At 46.5% G+C, this 20746-nt stretch overlaps 1 long non-coding RNA gene and 1 pseudogene across 1 annotated transcript; both read left to right on the top strand.

Moving 5' to 3' along the window:
- Positions 1-821: 821 nt before the first annotated feature.
- LOC100404826 (E3 SUMO-protein ligase ZBED1-like) lies at positions 822-3783 on the top strand (annotated as a pseudogene).
- Positions 3784-4568: 785 nt separating this feature from the next.
- LOC118154208 (uncharacterized) lies at positions 4569-19633 on the top strand. Its single transcript, XR_004744104.3, has 3 exons — positions 4569-4739; positions 8400-8457; positions 11508-19633. It is a non-coding gene; the product is annotated as an uncharacterized LOC118154208 (long non-coding RNA).
- The last annotated feature ends 1113 nt before the right edge of the window (positions 19634-20746 follow it).

The raw sequence follows: 20746 nt of genomic DNA, 5'->3' as shown, positions 1-20746 counted from the left end.
GAGGTGGAGATTGGGATCCGATTTCTGGCTCTATCTGACTGTCAGTATTTTGTCACCACCCAGCAGAGAAAATATTCAGGACAGTATTCAGGACAAGGTGCCATTCAGTGCCTGGGTTACTGGATGCATGGAGAACTTCCCAGCATTTCATGGGTGAATGCCACTGACTGTGCTGGCCCAGGTTGGAAGTAGGTTTGGCCTTCCTCCAATTAATCAAAAGTTGACAGCATCAGGCTGTCCCAGATGCTGATGCCATTGTACCTCATACCTACTTGCGCTGGAAATCTTTCTGTCCCCATCACTGTTCTTCGCTCGAATTCCTCACTCCCTAACCAGTATCATTAGAAGACTACTGTAAAAGAAACTTTGGCATTTTGTACTCAACCCTTAAGAAATTAAACCTAAAATTCATATGGGAATGCAAAGGATCTAGAATAGCTAAAACAAGCTTGAAAAAGAACAACCAAGTTGGAGGGATAACACTGCCTGATTTCAAGACTTATTACAGCCACAGATAACAACATAATGTGGTATTTACTTAATGATAGACAAAGAAATCAATGGAATAGAATAGAGTCCAGAAGTAAACTCACACCTTTATGGACAATTGATTTGCAGCAAAGTTGCAAAAGTGAAAAAAAAATTAATCTCTTCAACAAATGGTCCTAGAAAATCCAAAATTGGATGCATATGAGCAAAATCAAACAGAACAAAATATAAATAAATTGGGCGGCGGCAGGGCCAGTGGGGTAGCCATGTCGCCACTGTCTGCGGCCTGCGCCACAGTGATCCTGGAGCAGCTGCTGAGACGCTGCTGCGGGGGCTTCCCGGAGCCAGGTCCCCACGAATGCGTGGCAGTCCGGGCGGCAGGCTCCAGCGGGCGGAGAAGCGATGGAGAATAATAAAGGGCTGGAGAGCTCGCAGGCAGACCTGAAGCTGGTGGCGCGCCCGCGCGCCAAGAGCAAGGTGTGGAAGTACTTCAGCTTCTACACCAACGCGGAGAGATGCACCCTGCAGTGGAAGAAGATCTACTGCCGTATCTGCATGGCCCAGCTCTCCTACTCCGGGAACACCTCCAACCTGTCCTACCACCTGGAGAAGAACCACCCCGAGGAATTCTGCAAGTTCGTCAGGAGCAACACAAGCAGATGCGCAAGGCCTTCACCATCGCCTTCTCCAAGCTCAAGCCCAAGGCGTCCCAGCCACCAGGGCCCAACGCGCTGGCCGCCAAGGCCACCCACGGCCACGACAGCAAGAAGCTGCAGGAGCTGACGGCCTCCGTGCTGGGCCTTGTCTGCGAGGGGCTGTACCCAGCCTCCATCGTGGACGAGCCCACCTTCAAGGTGCTGCTCAAGACGGCTGACCCCTGCTACTAGCTCCGCAGCCGCAAGTACATCTCCACCAAGGCCATCCCTGAGAAGAACGGCGCCGTCCGCGAGGCGGTCCTCAAGGAGCTAGCCGAGGCCACCTGGTGTGGCATCCCCACAGACATGTGGAGGAGCGAGAACCAGAACCTCACCTACGTGATGCTGGGCACCCACTTCCTGGGCGCGGGCGCCCCCGGCTGCCTCTTCTTGGGCTCGCGCTGCCTCAAGGCCTTCGACATGCCCGAGAAGAACACGGTGGAGAGCATCACTTGCGTGCTCTACGAGGTCTTCATCGACTGGGCCATCGGCGCCAAGGTGTTCGGCCCACTACCGATTACGGCAAGGACATCATGAAGGCCTGCTCACTGCTGGACTTTGTGGTGCACATGCCCTGCCTGGGCCAGGCCTTCCACGCCACCATCCAGCAAGCCTTCTGGCTCCCGAAGCCGGGCGCGCTGCCGGTGTGCTGCCGCAGGCTGGTGGAGTACTTCCAGCAGTCGGCCATGGCCATGTACATACTGTAGGAGAAGCAGAAGCAGCAGAACACGCCGCACTGCATGCTGGTCGGCAACCGCGTGTCCTGGTGGGGCAGCACGCTGGCCAAGCTGCAGCACCTCAAGGAGCAGCAGTTCGCCATCGCGGGCATGCTGGTGGAGGACAGCAACAGCCATCACCTCATGCTGGAGGCAGGCGAGTGGGCCACCACTGACGCGCTGGTGCAGCTCCTGCAGCCCTTCAAGCAGGTGGCAGAGATGCTGTCAGCCTCCCGGTACCCGACCATCAGCATGGTCAAGCCGCTGCTGCACATGCTCCTGAACACCACACTCAGCGTCAAGGATACGGACGCCAAGGAGTTCAGCATGGCCAAGGAGGTCATCGCCAAGGAGCTCTCCAAGACCTACCAGGAGGCCCCCGAGATCGACATGTTCCTCAACATGGCCACCTTCCTGGACCCGCGCTACAAGCGGCTGCCCTTCCTCTCTGCCTTCGAGCGGCAGCAGGTGGAGAACCGAGTGCTGGAGGAGGCCAAGGGCCTGCTGGACAAGATCAAGGACCGCGGCCAGGGTGGCTACCGCCCAGCGGAGAACAAGATCCTCCCAGCCGCAGCCCCCGAGGAGCCACCGGTGAAGAAGCTCATGCGTGCATCCACGCCGCCGCCCACCAGGGTCATCAACAGCATGCTGGCGGAGATCTTCTGCCAGATGGGCGGTGTGGAGGACCAGGAGGAGTGGCACGCGCAGGTGCTGGAGGAGCTCAGCAACTTCAAGTAGCAGAAGGTGCTGGGCCTCAACGAGGACCCTCTCAAGTGGTGGTCCGATCGCCTGGCCCTGTTCCCCCTGCTCCCCAAGGTGCTGCAGAAGTACTGGTGCTTGGCGGCCACGCGCGTGGCCATCTGAGCGTCTCTTTGGCTCCGCCGCCAACGTGGTTAGCGCCAAGAGGAACCGGCTGGCTGTCGCACAGTGGACAAGCAGGTGTTTCTGTATGAGAACTCCCATGGCAGGGCGGAGGCGGAGCCTGAGGACCAGGATGAGGGGGAGTGGGGCCTGGACCAGGAGCAGGTGGGGGACCGCGTCAGTGGCAGCTTCTTTGGCATCAGGGACAGCAGCTTTCTGTAGCCACGAACCCTCTCGTCTTACAGGTCACCCCCTCGGGAGCCCGCTGGATGCTTTGCTGTACATACCCAACCGGTTGGCTCGGTTTTGAACCTCAGAGACCATCCACCGTCTTTGACGCCTAGTTGGGAAGGCAGAAAAAGGAAAGAGATGCCAGAAAGAGAGGGCCGGGCGCAGTGGCTCACGCCTGTAATCCCAGCACTTTGGGAGGCCAAAGCGGGCGGATCACCCGAGGTCAGCAGTTGGAGACCAGAGAATCACTTGAACCCGGGAGGCGGAGGTTGCGGTGAGCCGGGATCGCTCCACTACACTCCAGCCTAGGCGACAAGAGCAAGACTCTGTCTCAAAAAGAAAAAAACATGGGAGAGGTGGCTTTGCAACTGTTTGCTTTCCTCACCTGTTCCCGGGTCCCTCCCGACTTCTGCTTGGGAATTGCAGCGCTACTCCTGGCTTGCCGCAGAGTCAGGAGGAGGGGTTCCTTCACAGACACTCAAGGCATCGCACACCATTTCCCTTTCAGCTCCTCCCTGCGAGGGTTTCTAAGATATGCGGGAACATCCTGGGAGGTGTGGAAGGAGCCTTTCCAAAGAGACTTCTGCCAGCTCCTCCGCATCAGCGCATTCATGTTTACATCCTCATGGAAGCCGGGCCTCTCCCTTCTGAGAAACTGGGAGGAGATCTTTTAGCCAAAATGCCCTTCTTGAAAAGAGATCTTTTTTTAACGTTCGGTTAAAGCCATCACAGATGATCACAAGAATGCAGTCACTTATCAGGAAGCAAACAAACAGCAAATAAATAAATAATAGGAGGTGTGGAACACCTTGTATGTTGCACCGGTTGCTGGCAGACAGTCTGTTCCTTCTCTGCCAAAACTCACCTTGCGGAGTTGGTCCTTGAAAACACGTCTGGCATGGTGGCTCACGCTGAGGTCAGGAGTTCGAGACCAGCCTGGCCGACACCGTGAAACGCCATCTCTACTAAAAAATACAAAAATTAGCTGGGCATGGTGGTGGGTGCCTGACATCCCAGCTACTCGGGAGGCTGAGGTGGAAGAATCGCTTGAACCTGGGAGGCGGAGGTTGCACTGAGCCAAGATTGCACCACTGCACTCCAGCCTGGGTGACAAGAGTGAAACTCTGTCTAAAAAAAAAAAAAACTGTCTGGCCGATCGGTCCTGAGGTTGTATCTTCTGTGTCTCAGCCCTAAGAGTCCGGTCCTCCCATGCAGCCAGGTTTTCCACACAGACAGCGGTGTTTCTGATTTTATTCCTGGAGCAGGCTGTTGAAGTTTCTCCTTTAAACTCACTCCCCTCCGGGAAATGGATTTTGAAATATTGCCACCTCAGAGTTGCTCTGTGGCTGGACTATTCTAAGTGGCTTTCACTTATTCAGGGAAAGACAGACATTTTCCAAGACTGACAACTACTGTTTAACCGGGGGGTGGGGTGGTGGGGGATACTTCCACGGAGTAACCGGCCTGTTACGCCACGAAGCTTCGTGTGTTGCTTGGATTCCACGGGCCGTGGGTTCTCTGCCTCTGTGACAACAAGCTGGGGCTGAGGAGGTCGGGGTGTAGGAGGGATGACCCCAGTCAGCTCCAGCCCGTGTTCTGCTGATACCCCAAGAGCCCTGGGCCTCAGAAGGTGAAGCAGGAAGTCCCTGCGTTTTCACCCCTAGCGTCTTCTCAGGGCCGCGGCATTTAATCCTGAAGTCATGGGCGGGTGTAAGCCTGCAGGAAGTTAAGTTCGGGGGAAACCCAGGTAACCTGGCTTGCTTGTTATGGGAAGCAGTTCCCCTGCGAACCTGCCGCCCTCTGCTCTGGGTATTCTCAGCAGAAGGGCACTGGAAGCTCACAGTGCGGCCGGCTTTGGGTTGGCTTCTCCTGTGCCCCGAAGCTGGACACAGCAGCGGGCAGCCGCCGCCCCCGTGGTGCGGGGGAGCTCTATTCCGTAGAATCACCAACCTCCCCTTCACATTTTTCAAATCATTCGCTTCTCATCGCTCACGGGAAGATGCTCGCTGCTTCGGCTCTGTCTTCATTTTCTTTTCTTTTCTTTTCTTTTCTTTTTTTTTTTTTTTTTTTTTTTTTGAGACGGAGTTTTCCCTCTTGTTACCCAGGCTGGAGTGCAATGGCACGATCTCGGCTCACCGCAACCTCCGCCTTCTGGGTTCAGGCAATTCTCTTGCCTCAGCCTCCCGAGTAGCTGGGATTACAGGCACGCACCCTGTAATCACCAAGCCCAGCTAATTTTTTTTGTATTTTTAGTAGAGAGGAGGTTTCACCTTGTTGACCAGGATGGTCTCGATCTCTTAACCTCGTGATCCACCCACCTCGGCCTCCCAAAGTGCTGGGATTACAGGCGTGAGCCACCAAGCCCGGCCCATTTTCATTTTTAAGCCATTGTTCCCTCCTGAACGGTCGCCTCTTATTTAATGCTCTAAACTTGGACTCTTTTTCAATACACCAGATGAATAAATCGGCTCCTAATCTAAAATATATATATATTAAAACCATCATATTTAAATTTTACATAGACCTGTAATGCATTTTCCGGTTAATTTTTCTTAGATAAGGGTCTAAAAACGTGCTCTATAAAAAACAAATTGATAAATTGGTCATCATCATAATTTAAAATTGCTGTTCTTCATAAAACACTGTGAAGAGAAAATATTTGCGAGTCGCAGTACATAAAAATTCAGAGTATTTAAGAACTCTCAAAACTCAGTAATAATAAAACAACAAATATATTAAAAATTGAGTGAAGATTTGAATATATGCTTAATTAAAGAAGACAGACAATTTGGGAGGCCGAGGCAGGTGGATCACCTGAGGTCAGGGATTCAGGACCAGCCTGGCCAACATGATGAAACCCCCTCTCTACTAAAATTATAAAAATTACCAGTAGAGTGGCGCACTCCTGTAATCTCAGCTCCTCAGGAGGCTGAGGCACAAGAGCCACTTGAACCCGGGAGGCAGAGGTTGCAGTGAGCTGAGATCACGCCATTGCACTCTCGCCTGGGTGACAGAGTAACAGAGTGAGACCTTGTCTCAAAAGAAAAAAAAAAGGAGACAGGCAGAAAAGATGCTCAAGATCAATCGTCATTTAGGAAATGCAAATCAAAACTATAATGAAATACCACTACACACCTACTATAATAGCTAAAAAATAACACATCTGACCATATCAAGTATTGAGGAGGATGTAGAAAGAACCAGAATTCTCATACACCATTTGTAGGAATACAAAAATGGTACAATCATTTTGGAAAAGTTAAGCAGTAGCTTAAAAATGTCAACATAGGATCCAGCCATTCCATTTCTATGTATTTACCCAGGAGAAATGGAAGCATATGTCAGTGCAAAGCCTTGTATGTGATATTCACAGCAGCTTTATTGTAATAGCCACAAACCAGAAACAACCCATATGTCCATCGGCAAGTGAATGGGTAAACAAATTGTGTTATAATGTACACTAGAATACTACTCAAACATAAAACGAACTATTGATACATGCTGTAACATGAATAATTCTCACAATAATTATGCTGAATGAAAAGAAACAGATAAAAAGAAATATTGTATGTTGCCATTTAGATACAATTCCTGAAAATGCAAACTTATAGATAGAGACGGAAGTTAGATCAATGTACTGGGCACCTTCGGGAAGGGCGCAGGTGACAAGGAGGGGATGAGAGAAGAGATTACAAAAGGCAGGAAGAAATTTTTGTGGATGACCTGTACAGTATCTTATGTGCCTATGATAAAACTTCCCAAATTGTACTCTAAGTATATGCAGCTTACTTTATTTCAATTATATATCAATAATTTTTAATTAAGGGGAAAAAATCAGAATATCATGAAACTTCCATAAGCTGGAAACAGCAGGTGCAAGGCTAAGCCATAGATCCTTTCTGAGTGTGCTCCTCCTGAAGCTCTCCTGACCCTAGAAGTAAGCACTACCTGTGTTTTGTGGTTGACATTTTCTCACTGTTTTTAAAAATATGTTTACTGGATGGGCACAGTGGCTCATGCCTGTAATCCCAGCACTTTGGGAGGCTGAGACGGGAGGATCACTTGAGGCCAGGAATTTAAGACCTGCCTGGCCAGCATGGTAAAATCCTGCCTCTACTAAAAATACAAAAATTAGCCAGGAATGGTGGTGTGTGTCTGTAATCCCATCTACTTGGGGACTCCAGCCTAGGCGACAGAGCGAGACTCCATCTTACATGCACACACACACATGCACTCACAGAAAGTTTACAATATAAGTAGCTTAACTTTGTCAGTTCTGATCTTTATATAAACAAAGTCATGTTCAACATATTCTTCTGTGGCTTGCTTCTCTTGTTCTACAGTTTGTTAGTGATATTCATGCATGCCAACGTGGGTAGTAGTAATCATAGTGCATTCATTCTTGCTGCTGTATAGTATTCTAAAACGTTCATTCTATTCCTAATGAACATTTATATTATTTCCAGTGTTTTACTGTTTAAACATTGTTTTTGTGAGTCCTTGTGAAAGAAGGACTCCTAGGTGTAAATCTAATGACAGAATTGCCCTGCCATGGCATATATGTGTATTCCTCTTTATTAAGTAATGCAAAATTATTTTCTAAGTACTTATATCAATTTTCCCTTCCACCAGCAGTATATAAGAGATCTGGTTGCTTTACATCCTCAAGACCACTTAATATGGTTGGTCTTTTTAAGACCAATCGTGGATGTGCAAAATGGCATCAAAAGGTGGTCTTTAATCTGCCTTTCCAAAGATCACCTCTTCGCATATTAGTCTTCCTTATCACATGTTCCAGTCCTGAAGGGCTTATGATTCAGGATTGCTCAGCAACATAAAACCTGGGAAAATGCATTAGCTGAATCCCTGCCACTTCTCCATCTTCCAGCTACCTCAAGCCCACACATGGGAATACACACACACACACAGCACATGTCTAGCATGCAGCACCACCTAATGTTGGTGGAATGAAAAACGATGCCTGTTCATAGGCCTCCCAATCCACAAGGCTCCAAAGGGAACAAAATAGGAAGCCTGCCTGTGGAAGCAGAGAAGAGCAGTGGGGTGTTGGTTGATCCCATCTCTTGCAAGTTAGATCTAACATACCACTCTGGGGAGAGGTGCAGGGGCACAGAAACACAGAACCTGGAGGAAGGACTCGTGCCTTGTTTTTGTATTTTATTTCTCTCGGCAATAATTCTCTGTTGTGTGCATTGGAACCTCACATGAGAACCTCTAACAGGATTAAGAGTGGAGGGGAAAATGATGCAAAAGAATGTCCATCTCACTCTGATTCACAGAGTGATTTGCACCCAGGACCAAGAACAGCGATTGTAGGATCCTTTACCCACCTAATCAACTTTCTCATCTCACTGCAATTTATTTGATCTCTGCCTCTGTTTTTCAGACAGAGACCAAAGACTGGCCTCCTCCAGAGGACGAAGAATGAGCTGGGCGGATGCTGAGTAAGTCCATTGAGAACCTGAGCTCAGCGACAATAATGCCAGGCAAAGCACTCACCATGACAGCCACGTTGGGCTGTTGTCATGATCAGCTGCATCGTTAGGTCCCTTCTACCTGCCTGTTTCCCTTCTCCCTCCTCAGCCACCAGTGGTGTACTCCTGGCAGCTGCCGCTTTGCAGAGTCTCCTTGCACTGAAATTAAGCCCATCAAACTGTCAGCCCCATTGCCGGGGCTGCTCTCCTGTCAGCCCATGTCATGACGACAGATGATAGAAATGCTGCTATTCAGGCTTCACAGGGAGCGTCTGTTTCCTTTTTTAAATAGCTTTAAAAAGAAGATTGAGAGAAGATACCTGCTTGACAGGCTGAGCAGGATGACTAAGACAGCAAATTCTTTTGCTGGCTCTTCTTGCCCGCTCAGTAGTGCTGGGTGACACTGCCTCTAGAACGTTAGGACTAGAGACAGCAGGAAGCCATCAGGGTGAAGGTAGCGGGCAAAGTTCCAAAGAGAACAGCCTCTAGAGAAGGGAAGGAGAAGGAAAGGGACCAACCGGGGTAACGTCTCCCCCTTTCAGGAGTCTGCCTCTTCATAAACACCACCCAGCACATTCTTTAGAAGTCCAGAGTCCTGGCCCTTGCTCAATCTTGCATTCTCAGAAGAGTAGATGGGTAGAGATCAACTTTAAGATCTTTGTCCCAAGGCAACTCCAAAGCTTCCAAAATGTTAGATCTTCTCTCCTTCAGCCCTTCCAAGTGCTTTGGCATTTATAGCATGGTGAGAGGTGGCAGAGCGGAAGCTAAAGGTTTTTTACCTCAAACACAAACAGCCTCCTCTTTGACAGCCTTATGATTCAGGATTGCTCAGCAACATAAAACCTGGGGGGAAAAACACATTCAGTTAATGCATTTTCCCTCAGGTTTTATGTTGCTGCTTCCCCATCTTCCAGCTCCCCCAAGCCCACACATGGGAACACACACACACACACACTATGGATGTGTAATTGCAACAACTTAATGGCCTGAGACACAGATTAAATATCCACACTCAGCATGTGAGCATAGAGATGGGAAGAATCTCAGCAGCTTTCTCTTCTTTTCCTCTCAATTTAGAGATGAAGACTGAAGCCCCGAGAAGTTAAGTGACTTTTCCAAAACTGCACAGCTTGATAGTGACAAATAAGGGAAAGGAATCCTAGAATCCTTCACTCCTTTTAGGGCTGAATTTGACCAAACAAGCAACAGAACTAATTGGGAATTCTTTCTCTGGAGGAACAACAGAACTCTGAAGCATCACAGAGAATCACTCCAGAGGAAAGGCAGATGAGAAAAGACAAGAGAGCACCCACTTTAAAAGCAGATGAAAAGAAATTTACACAGAGCAGCTTTACCTTACAGAAAAGCAGCTTAGAGCGAATGATTGAGGGAATTTTGCATATGGGCAATGCCAAGTATAGATCAGACTTCAGTGTTCAGTGATGCAGAGGATCCTAGAATTTCCTCAGCAGCTTGCTGCTGGGAGCTGACTTTCCCCATAAGAAGAGGCTTTGAGGAACAGCAACATCATGTGAAGGATAACATTAATGATATTTTCACTTACTGAGCACATATAATATACCATGCACTGTTCTAACAGCCTTATGTTTATAACTTCTTTAGCCCTCACAGCAATGCTGTGAGTAGTGATAATACTATCTTCTTCATAGTAACAGAGGAGTGACCCGAGACGTTGAAAGGTTATGAAGCCTTTTTTAAGTCGGGCAGCCAGCCCTAGGTGTTAGAGCCCATTTGAATGGAGGAGTGTGTCCCAAGTCATGCTTTTACCCCCGTTGCTGTACTGGATGAGGGTCAGGAGATGAGCTTACTCTGCCATGGTGAGGTAATTCATTCCAGTTGTTCTCAATGGCTTCCAGGGAGATGGGGTGATGGCCATTCTGGACCTGCTCTGCCACAGAATTGTGGCTTTGGACAAGTGTGCAGTAAAGGGTTGCCTCAGCAGACCTGCATTGCCCAAACCCCACACATTCTGAAGGTCTTCAGGACTGGCCCTTGACCAGCTCCTGGGAGATCATCTCTGAGCCCTTGTAATATCCTGCTTAATAAGAGTGTCTCTGTATACCTGGGGCCTTGGGCTGCACCAGATAGTTTATGCTAACAATGTGATTTATGGATGGACTCTTGGGCCACACTATATCAGTTTGACCTCTGGGGGACAAATGAGAGAGACACTAGGCACTTTATGGTTATGTGACTGCCCCCGACCTCCAAGAAAGCCCTGGACACCAAGGTTTTGGTGAAGTTCCCTGGTTGGTGAGTGTTGTCACACATTGTAGCTGGGCAAATTCGACACTGTCAACTGACTGCACAAAGATAGGACAACTAAAAGCCCAGACTTGTTTTTTTCTGCACTCTGCCCCGTGAGCACTTTTCTTGGGCTGATTTTAATCTGCATCCTTTCACTCCAGTAAACTGTAACTGGGAGTATAACTTTTTTCTGAGTTCTGTGAATCATTCTATTGAATCATCAACCCTAAGTGTGGATTTGACTATCTTGACAGCAAGGTAGTCAGTCCGCAGTAGCTTCTTACGTAGAATGAGAGTTGACCTACAGATGATTTCCAAGGGTTCTTCAACTCTGTCTTTAAGCGTATTTCACAATCCTCTGGGTTTTTTCACTAGTCTCATGTGTCTTATTGTGCAGTCCCATCTACAGTGGGGATGCTCCTGACGTAACCTCCAAACTAATCAACTTTCCCTGGCAGAGAAGGGGATGTGCTTGGGTCTCCAAAAAATGTGTTGCAAAGCCTGCAACACACAATAATGCCCCAATATCCATTATCGCCTCCTTCCCTGCTAATAGAACCCTGTTTGAACTGAGTACCGAGGTACCTGGAATAAAGAACAAATTTCCCAGCCTTCCTTGCAGCTAATGTGGCCATGTGAGTAAGTGCCGGCCAATAGTATGAAAGCAAACTTGTGATGTGGGACTCCTGGGAAATGCCTTGAAAGAAGAATGCTCTCCTTATCACCCCCTCCTTCTTGTGGTTGTGATGCAGGTGTACAGTGACATCTGGGTGGCCCATAAGGAGGAAACTATGTTTTAAGGATGGCAGAATAAGGAGATGGAAGAAGTCTGGCTCCTGGGGATTCTGCAAAGCCACCTGGCAGCTACAAACTGTCTCCTCTACATTTCTTTCCCCTGAAAAACAAACAGCATCCATCTTGTCTAAGCCACTGTTATTTTGGATTTTCTGCCACACAGCTGAGCCTTTCCTAACCAGTACAGACTGCATCTCCCACCTAATAAAAGATTAACAGGGCTCCCAATCTCAGCCCATCCATTGCCTGTACAAGAAAGCAATGATGATTCATTTAAAAGCACTCTATTCAGAATACTATCTTCTCCTATTTCCTACAAATCAAATTACCAAGAGACCAATTGGATTTTTCAAGTCCCTCAAAATGTTCTTTTTCGATGTTCTTGATATTAAATAGTAACAGAATTTAAATGGCATCAACAAAACACACAGACGTGACTGTGGTGACAAGTTACATAATTCTGTGAGAGAAAGAACCTCACAAGAACACAATGGATGCGACAGAGATAGGAAACAGAAAGTCGAATCTGCGGGATTTGCCTCTGGCTTTTACTGCCTGGCCATGGGCATCCACCTACTCATGTTCAGGGGCACCATCCCTGATCTTAGGGAGAGTAATATCCAAGCGGCTTGGGGAGAAGGGTGGCTGGTTAATGAACTGCATTTCTACCTCAGTATTCTCAATTCCTGAACACCCATTGCAGACCCTGAGCTTCTTGAACTCATTAGTGGAAGCTGCATCTCACTCATGCTTCATAGTCCTAGTGCCAAGCACAGAAACAGCTCCATGTCAGCAGGCCTAGCTCTGAGCCCCAGCTCTGTCAACCATGGATGCTACTCACCAGGGAACAAAACCTGAGCCCTAATTATGTGCCAGGTGCTGTGCAAAACACTCTACCTTCACCTTCTGTAACCTTCACAACAATCCTCTGAAGCATCTCCGTTACCATGGCAATTTACAGACGAAGCCAATGAGCCATGAAGAAGGTCAAGCCATTGCCCAAAGTCACTCAGCTCCTGAGTTCCAGAAGAAGGCTTTGAACCTAGTGGTCTGATTTCAGTCACTCAGCTCCTGAGTTCCAGAAGAAGGTTTCAAACCTAGTGCTCTGACTTCATGCATTCAACCCCACTGCACTGTAAAAGGAAAAGCATGACACAGATGTTGTTATTGCTGTTGTTACAGACTCGAAAGAAGGATGGAAACTAACAATGTAGGGAGGTTGTAGCTGGGCCTGGATCGGGATGAGGTTTGACATTGTATCTATCTTATCTCATGTATTCTGCACAGAGACTTATTCTCAATGTAAAAATAGGTAACTGAGGCTCAGGAAGGAAAACAAATCCCCCAAGACCTCTCAGCCTAGTGGTAGCATCTGGATTTCACGTCAGGTTTCTCTGATTTCAAAGCCCATGCTCTTTTCATTCCTCAGAGCTACCTCTCAGCCCACTGCAGAGAGAGTGACCATCAACTCCTCCTGGAGACTGAAATTTGAGGTTCTAAGAGGCAACCATTGCCATTGATAAAAAATTTAGTTGTATTTATTGAAATTATTTATAGCTGAATCCATAACATATGTGTATATAAAATATATACGTATTTGAGGCAATACAAAGATATCATACACAAGGGTTAGGAAATAATTATTGTAGATGGGAGAATAAAATGTCGCTAAGTAGTGTGGATAAAATCTTTTGGGTCTGGCACAGAAGTTGCTATGGGTCTGGGTAGGCAAGCAGGCTCACAAGACACAAATAAGTTTTCATCTACTCCCATGTTGCCTTAGCCTTATGGAAGGCCACAGAACCGGAGATACAGCAGGTGCAGCATTCCCAGCTCATGAGAAACCCAGCAGCTACCCAAGGATGCAGCTGCTTCTACCTTCTCACCCACATGGGACATGAACTGCTGGTGTGGATGAGAGACAAGGGGTGGGGGTCACCTGACACAGAGTAGCACAGAGCACCCCAATTTCCCACCAATCTTTCACACCATGCTGATCAGCAGGCCCCAGACCCACATGCCAACTCATAGCTCACTCAGTCCAGATGAAGTTTCCCAGGTCTGAGATTTCACAGACACAACATCCCTCATTTGTTTTAACTACCACTTGCACAGGAAAAAAAAAAAAAAAAGTCTACCTCTCAAGTCACTCAGACCTGATGTCAACACTTTAGGCTTGGGTATCAAGCAAAGAGCCAAGAGCATTAAAGAAGCCAGGTTGGGTCAGATGTAGTGGCTCATGTCTGTAATCCCAGCACTTTGGGAGGCCAAGGTGGGAGAATCACTTGGGCCCAGGAATTTGAGATCAGCCTGGGCAACACACAGAGGCACTGTCTCTACAACAACAAAAAAAATAGCTGGATATTATGGCACTTGCCTGTAGTCCCAGCTACATAGGAGGCTTAGTGGGGAGGATCAGCCTTGGAGACTGAGGCTGCAGTTATTGATGACTGCACCACTACACTCCAGCCTGGGCAACACAGTGAGACTCTAACTCAAAAAAAAAAAAAAAAAGCAGCATCAGCCATGTTGCATAATGGATGCTCTACATACACTATGTGTTATGGTTTGAATGTTTGTCTCCTCCAAAACTCATGTTGAAATTTAACTGCCAGTATAAAAGTACTGGGAAGTGGGCTCTTTAAGAAGTGATTAGGCCATGAGGGTTCCACCCTCAGGGTGGGTTTAATGCCTTAATTAAAAGGCTTTTTAGAGTGGCTCTCTCTTTGCTCTCCTCTGCGATAAGACAAGGCAGCCAGAAAACCCTTGCCAGATGCCAGCACCTTGATGTTGAACTTCCCAGCCTCTAAAACTGTGAGAAAACAGATTTATATTTAATATAAATTACCCAGTCTCAGGTAGTCTGTTCTAGCAGCACAAACGGACTAGGACAATCAGTAAGAACTGGGCCAAAAGTAACAAAAAAACCTAACCAATGTTTCTTATACACTGGGGGCTTATTTTCTTATACACTCGGGAATGCAGTCCCGAGCTGGTGTAGCTTCCGAGCAGGTAAATCCCAATGGTGTGGACTTCCATCCATGCTTGTTGCCTTGCAGTTGCCATAGAGAGGCTACATCCCCTAGTCTCACATCCACATGACAGGCAGAAAGAAGAAGTCAGAGGAAAGGAAAAGGGGGCAGAACCTGTAACAGGAAAACAAAAGGTTTCCCCCAAATTCCCAGCAGATGTCCTCTCCCATCTCATCAGTCTGAGTTGTATTACAAGGCCACCAACAGCTGCGAAGAAGTCTGAAACAGCGATCATGCTTAGCTAGGCCCAGATCTTCCTCCAACAAAATGGGATTCTGTTCATTAAGAAGAAAGGGAGATTGTACATTGGCAAGTTGGATTGGTAATTTGCAATTTGTCACATATAACCACCTTGAAAAACTGTTTTCACATCCACCAGGCCCCACACAATTTGGGGTAGCCCACTCCATGTGCACAGGCTTCTCAGTGAACCAAGCTTTCTCCTTCCCCCAGCCCCAGCCTCTCCCTCCTGCAACAGGATACAGGAGACTAAACAAACACAGGTGCCTATCCTCAGCATACCCACTTGCCTTCCACTAGCCACCAGCCCTTTAGGAAAACCACCAAGGAATTTATTTTCCAGGCCTCATTTTGGAGCTTTGAAAAGGGCTTGATTTTTACAACTGGAATTTAAAAAGACTGCCCACGGGCACAGCGTTTTTCCAACAGAGTAGGAGCCAGGCACCATTCCCTCAGCAGGCCCTGTGTTTGCTTGGTTTTCTTATTTTGACAACTAGATGCTAGCACCTAAGTCATGCTGTAAAAATCTGTGGCTACCATGGCCTAGATATTTCTTAAGGTATCTTGGAGCTATACACAGAGTCTACACTGGTTAAAACTGTCTTCTTTCATATGTAGTGAGCTCCTTCACATGGGAGACAGCCAGGAAGAGGTTGGCCGGTCACTTCTTAAAGACAATAGAGTGCAGTGTATCAGAGAAATGCTGGACATTCCTTTGGGCTCCAAGAGTCAATGACTTGGATCTTTGGGGTTTGCTTTCATTTCCCTCTCTTAAAACAGCATCAAGCAAAAGTCATGGGGCTCCCAACAAAGGGAAAATAAGTCACAGGATTTGGAGACTGGGTTAAGGGAAGTTTGGTGGCAAACTCATCTTGAAGTTGGCTGGGACGAAATTTGAGATTGTTCTCATGGGCAGCAATGTGGAAGTTAAAAAAAAAAAAAAAACAAATTTCCTGAGAAGTGTCAACAACTTCACAGGAGATGAGATAGGTGGGTATTGGGGATCACCTCTCAAGGGCTCCCTAAACCACCTCAGATTTCAGAAATTATAAAGTGAAGGGACAGGAAAATATGATAACTATTGTTAATTTTAAATCTGACAAAATAAAGCTAACATGTCTTCCAGTGGGGAAATCTGGAAATGAGAAGAGAAAATGTTACTGAAGGAAAAAAAGGAAACAACCTTAGTGTAAAATTTTTAAAATGTTAACCCTAAGGTTTTAGAACCTAAAAGTTCTATTAAGAAGGCACAAAAGTTCCTAATGTGCTCTAAATCACATCAAAATTGCTTCTATACAGGTGGGTTTTAAGATAACAAGAGGAAATATTAACAGATAAATAAAATTTTCCTTTTTGCTACTGGGGTAATGTTTAGAAAATTACCCATCTGAAGCAGACTGATACTAAAAATGACCTCAATTCTTCACCACTCCACACACCCACATTCTTTATCATGTGACTTTGCAGCTCCTCCTATCAAGAGATAGAGTCTATTTCCCCACCCTGAGATCTGGGTGAGGATCACTGGCAAATACAATGTGGCAAAAGTGAACATGTGTGAAATCCAAGTCTGACCTCAGAGATCTTGCTCATTTCTGCTCTCTTTTGGAATGCTACCTCCACTCTGTTAACAAGGCTAGGCTAGCCTGGGAGCTAGTGAGAGAGCTCAGAGACAAGAGCTCATTTACCTCAGCCAAGGCCATCCTAGATCAACCTACAGCCAGCCAACCTTTAAACATGTGAGAAAAGCCAGCCAACATCATCCAAGCTCCCTGCCTGATCCACAGCTGGCCTCAGATGCATGAAGGAGATCATCCAGGAGCTAAAAACCCAGAGACTTGCATGCAATAAGAAATGCTTTTTGCACTTTGGGAGGCCGAGGCGGGTGGATCATGAGGTCAAGAGATCGAAACCATCCTGGTCAACATGGTGAAACCCTGTCTCTACTAAAAATACAAAAAATTAGCTGGGCATGGTGGCACATGCCTGTAATCTCAGCTACTCAGGAGGCTGAGGCAGGAGAATTGCCTGAACCCAGGAGGCAGAGGTGTGGTGAGCCGAGATCGCACCATTGCACTCCAGCCTGGGTAATGAGCGAAACTCCATCTCAAAAAAAAAAAAAAAGAAATGCTTTTTGTTTTAAGCCAGGGTAAGCAAACTTTTGATATCAAGGACCAAATAGTAAATATTTTAGACTTACTAAATATTTGATATGGTCTCTGTTGTATGTCTTATTTTGTTTTTTTATGATTTAAACATGTAAAACCATTCTCAGCCTGTGGGTGGTACAAAAGCATGCTGCAGGTCATAGTTCACCACTCTCTGATTAAGCCACTGAGCTCTGAGGCAGTTTGTTACATAGCAGAAGCTAACTAATACACCACATGGTTTGTATTCGCCCTTATATCTTGTTCTCATGCAAACAGAAAACTACGCCATGAGAGTCATTTCCTCCAGGAGAAAAGGTTGACTGCTGCCAGAAATCAAGAGGTCATTGATCAATGTTGTCTCTCAAAGCTGATTTTCCTGGTTCCTTTTATAAAATAATAACCTGAAAGCCAGTCTTTGGGATGAAAAAAAGATTTCTAAATTTCAGAAACTAATGGCCAAGATCCAGGGACTCCAGAGGAAGATACTTGTATATATTCACAAAATGTTAAATGGGACCAGTCTCTTTTCAGTGGAAATAATTTCCAGAGCAGACTGGGCTGTCATCCTACAGTAGAGACCAGCCAGGATCCAGTGAGTCAGCCCCTTCCTCTACAACCATGAGGTCATAGAAGCCCAGCCCCCTAAACATCTAGCTCTCATTTTGTGGAGATATAAAGAAATGGGGGAGGAAATAAGAAAGACTGGGCATGGATCTGAGTCATGCCTGTAGAGAATGAATAGACTATCTAAATTACTGGATTGGACTGAGTTTACCGGACTGGACTAAATTTAGTTTTTCCTTGCTACTCCATGGGTTTGGAGACTTAGAGGATGATAGATCACCTGTAGGAAACAATAGAGCTGTTACAGCTTCAATGCTGTCCCCCGAGAAGATGCACCACCCACCTTATTTGGAAATAAGGTATTTGCAGATGCTAAGATGAGTTATTAGGGTCATGATGGCTGTGTTACAAAAAGAGAAGATGAAAATGACACCCAGGAGAAGAATGCCATGTGTCAACAGAGGCAGAGATTAGAGAAATGTGGTCATAAACCAAGAAAGGCCAAGACTGTGGGCAACCCCAGAAGCTAAGAGGAAAGTGTGAAACAGACTCTTTCCCAGTGACTTCAGGAGAGCATGGTCCCACTGTCACCTTGATTTCTGACTTCTGGCCTCCATAACTGCAAGACAATGAATGTCTGTTCTAGGCCACCCAGTTTGCCAGCATTTGTTACAGCAGCACTAGGAAACCAACACAAAGTCCATTTCTTCAAAAGAGATTATTTACATCTTCTCAGCCGGGCATGGGGGCTCACACCTGTAATCCCAGCACTTTGGGAGGTGGAGGCAGGTGGATCGCCTGAGGTCAGGAGTTTGAGACCAGCCTGGCCAGCATGGTGAAACCCCGTCTAGAGATACAAAAATTAGCCAGGTGTGGTGGCAGGCACCTGTAATCCCAGCTACTTGGGAGGCTGAAACAGGAGAATCACTTGATCCCGGGAGGTGGAGTTTGCAGTGAGCCGAGATCGTGCCATCGCACTCCAGCCTGGGCAACAGAGCAAGACTCCATCTCAAAAAAAATTTTTTTAAGAGATTATTTACATCTTCTAATTAATAAAAATGATTCTTTCAACACTGCTTTTCTGAAGTTCCACTTCTGAAATTTAAAGTGTTCCTTGAGGGTCCCAGAATGCTGGCTGGCAAAGATGGAGCCACTACTCTCCCCAGAAAGAGGTTCACACTCACACTCAGAGACTGTAGGGAGGGCATATTCCAGTGGCTCTGAAGACCTCTGGTTGATTTTGGATTTGGTTTAGAAGGGAACAGATGATAAAAGGAACATTTTCAGAAATGGCCTGCCTTTTCAAGGTCCTAACTTTAATGTACACTGAGGTCATCTGGAACAAGTGTTGGGAATAGAGACTTCTGAACCTCATCCTCAGAGATTCTTGTTCACTTTGTCCAGAGAAGGAAATTCAAGAATCTGTATCTTTAGCAAGCATCATTTAGTGATTCTGGTAAAGCCATTTAAAAAACCCTACCCCAGAAGAAGCCATGGAGGGATCCCAAAATTCAAAGTAGCAGAGAGCTCCCATTCATTCCCTGCCCACTTGGGAAGCTGTCCCAGAGTGGGGACTGGCTAAGAAGGAAAAGCTTGGACCTATGGTGCTCCTCACCTGCTTCCTTCCTTGGGAGGAAGATGGGGGCTGCTGGGGCAGCCCTTCCTGGTGCTCTCTCCCTTCACAAATGGGTACCCGGGTCGGTACTGGGACAGTGGCACTCCCTAGTGGCCACGTTTCGTTTTTCAGGTACTTAGCAACCGGCACCAGGCCAGCAGCTGAATGGATGGTGCTTCATCAATAACAGGGCAATGGAGCAACTTATTGTGATCTTGACTCATATGGTGATAAATGTGAAATCGGAACACAGAAGTGGAACATCACAGGAAATGGCAACTGCATTTTATGGGTCTTAAATTTCAGACCAGAAGAGAAAATCACTACTGGGCTCTGAAAAGCTGAAGTCAGGGTCATATTTTCTCAAAACCTTTTCAGAAGAAATCATGAAAAAAACTGTAGAAGACAGCGTTGAGGTGGGGTGGGGGGAGGTCAGGGGAGTCAAGCCATTTGGAAAAGCTCTTTAGAAAGAAAATCTCTGTGTAGCTTTAAGAGGGGAAAATTGAGCAGTGTAAATCAAAAGGAATTTTTTAATGCATTTTATTTTATAAAGCAGCCAATATCTATTACAAATACATTGTATTTTCTCCTCCTTCCTACCCTATTCTGCTGATTAAATTACAAAATAGTAAAATAATAGACCTCAACATTCAGTCTCTGCATCCAATCAGTTCCTATTGTTTACAAGCATCTGCGTATTTGTAATGAAATAATTTCATGATTTTACTGAACATCTACTATGTGGCAGGCTCGTCACATATCTTATCTCTAATCATCTGAACATCCCCACAGGGTAGCTATTACTAATCACATTTTTCAGGTGAACAACTGAAGTCCCGAGTGATTGAATAAACTCACTACTACTAAGTTGAGCTGGGATTAGGACTCATACTCTCTCAGTGCCAGAAGTCAAGAACCATCTTCTCTAATACTCAACTCTCTGAAGAAAGTGGAACATGTCTTACAATCTTATTTTCCACGACAGAGGTACTGCCAGGAATGATGAGGAACATTAAAAGGGTATGAGGTTATCTTACTGGGGTAATAAAAATGTTCTAAAACTAGACTGTGGTTTAGCTGGGTGTGGTGGTGCCTGCCTGTAACCCCAGCTACATGGGAGGCTGAGGCAGGAGAATGGCTTGAACCCAGGAGGCAGAAGTTGCAGTGAGCCGAGATTGTGCCATTGCACTCCAGCCTGGGCAACAAGAGTGAAACTCCATCTCAAAAACAAAGGTTAAAAAAAGTTAAAAAACACTTTGGGAGGCCGAGGCGGGTGGATCACGAGGTCAAGAGATCGAGACCATCCTGGTCAACATGGTGAAACCCCGTCTCTACTAAAAATACAAAAAATTAGCTGGGCACGGTGGCGCGTGCCTGTAATCCCAGCTACTCTGGAGGCTGAGGCAGGAGAATTGCCTGAACCCAGGAGGTGGAGGTTGCGGTGAGCCGAGATCACGTCATTGCACTCCAGCCTGGGTAACAAGAGTGAAACTCCGTCTCAAAAAAAAAAACTGGATTGTGGTAATGCCTGTACAATTCAATAAAGTTACCAGAAATCCTTGAGTTATACACTTAAAATGGGTAAAGTTTATGAT

Source organism: Callithrix jacchus, chromosome 1, assembly GCF_049354715.1.
Source record: "Callithrix jacchus isolate 240 chromosome 1, calJac240_pri, whole genome shotgun sequence".
Lineage (NCBI taxonomy): Eukaryota > Metazoa > Chordata > Mammalia > Primates > Cebidae > Callithrix > Callithrix jacchus.
The sequence above is the reverse complement of the archived record's forward strand: the minus strand, read 5'-3'. Positions and strand labels throughout refer to the sequence as shown.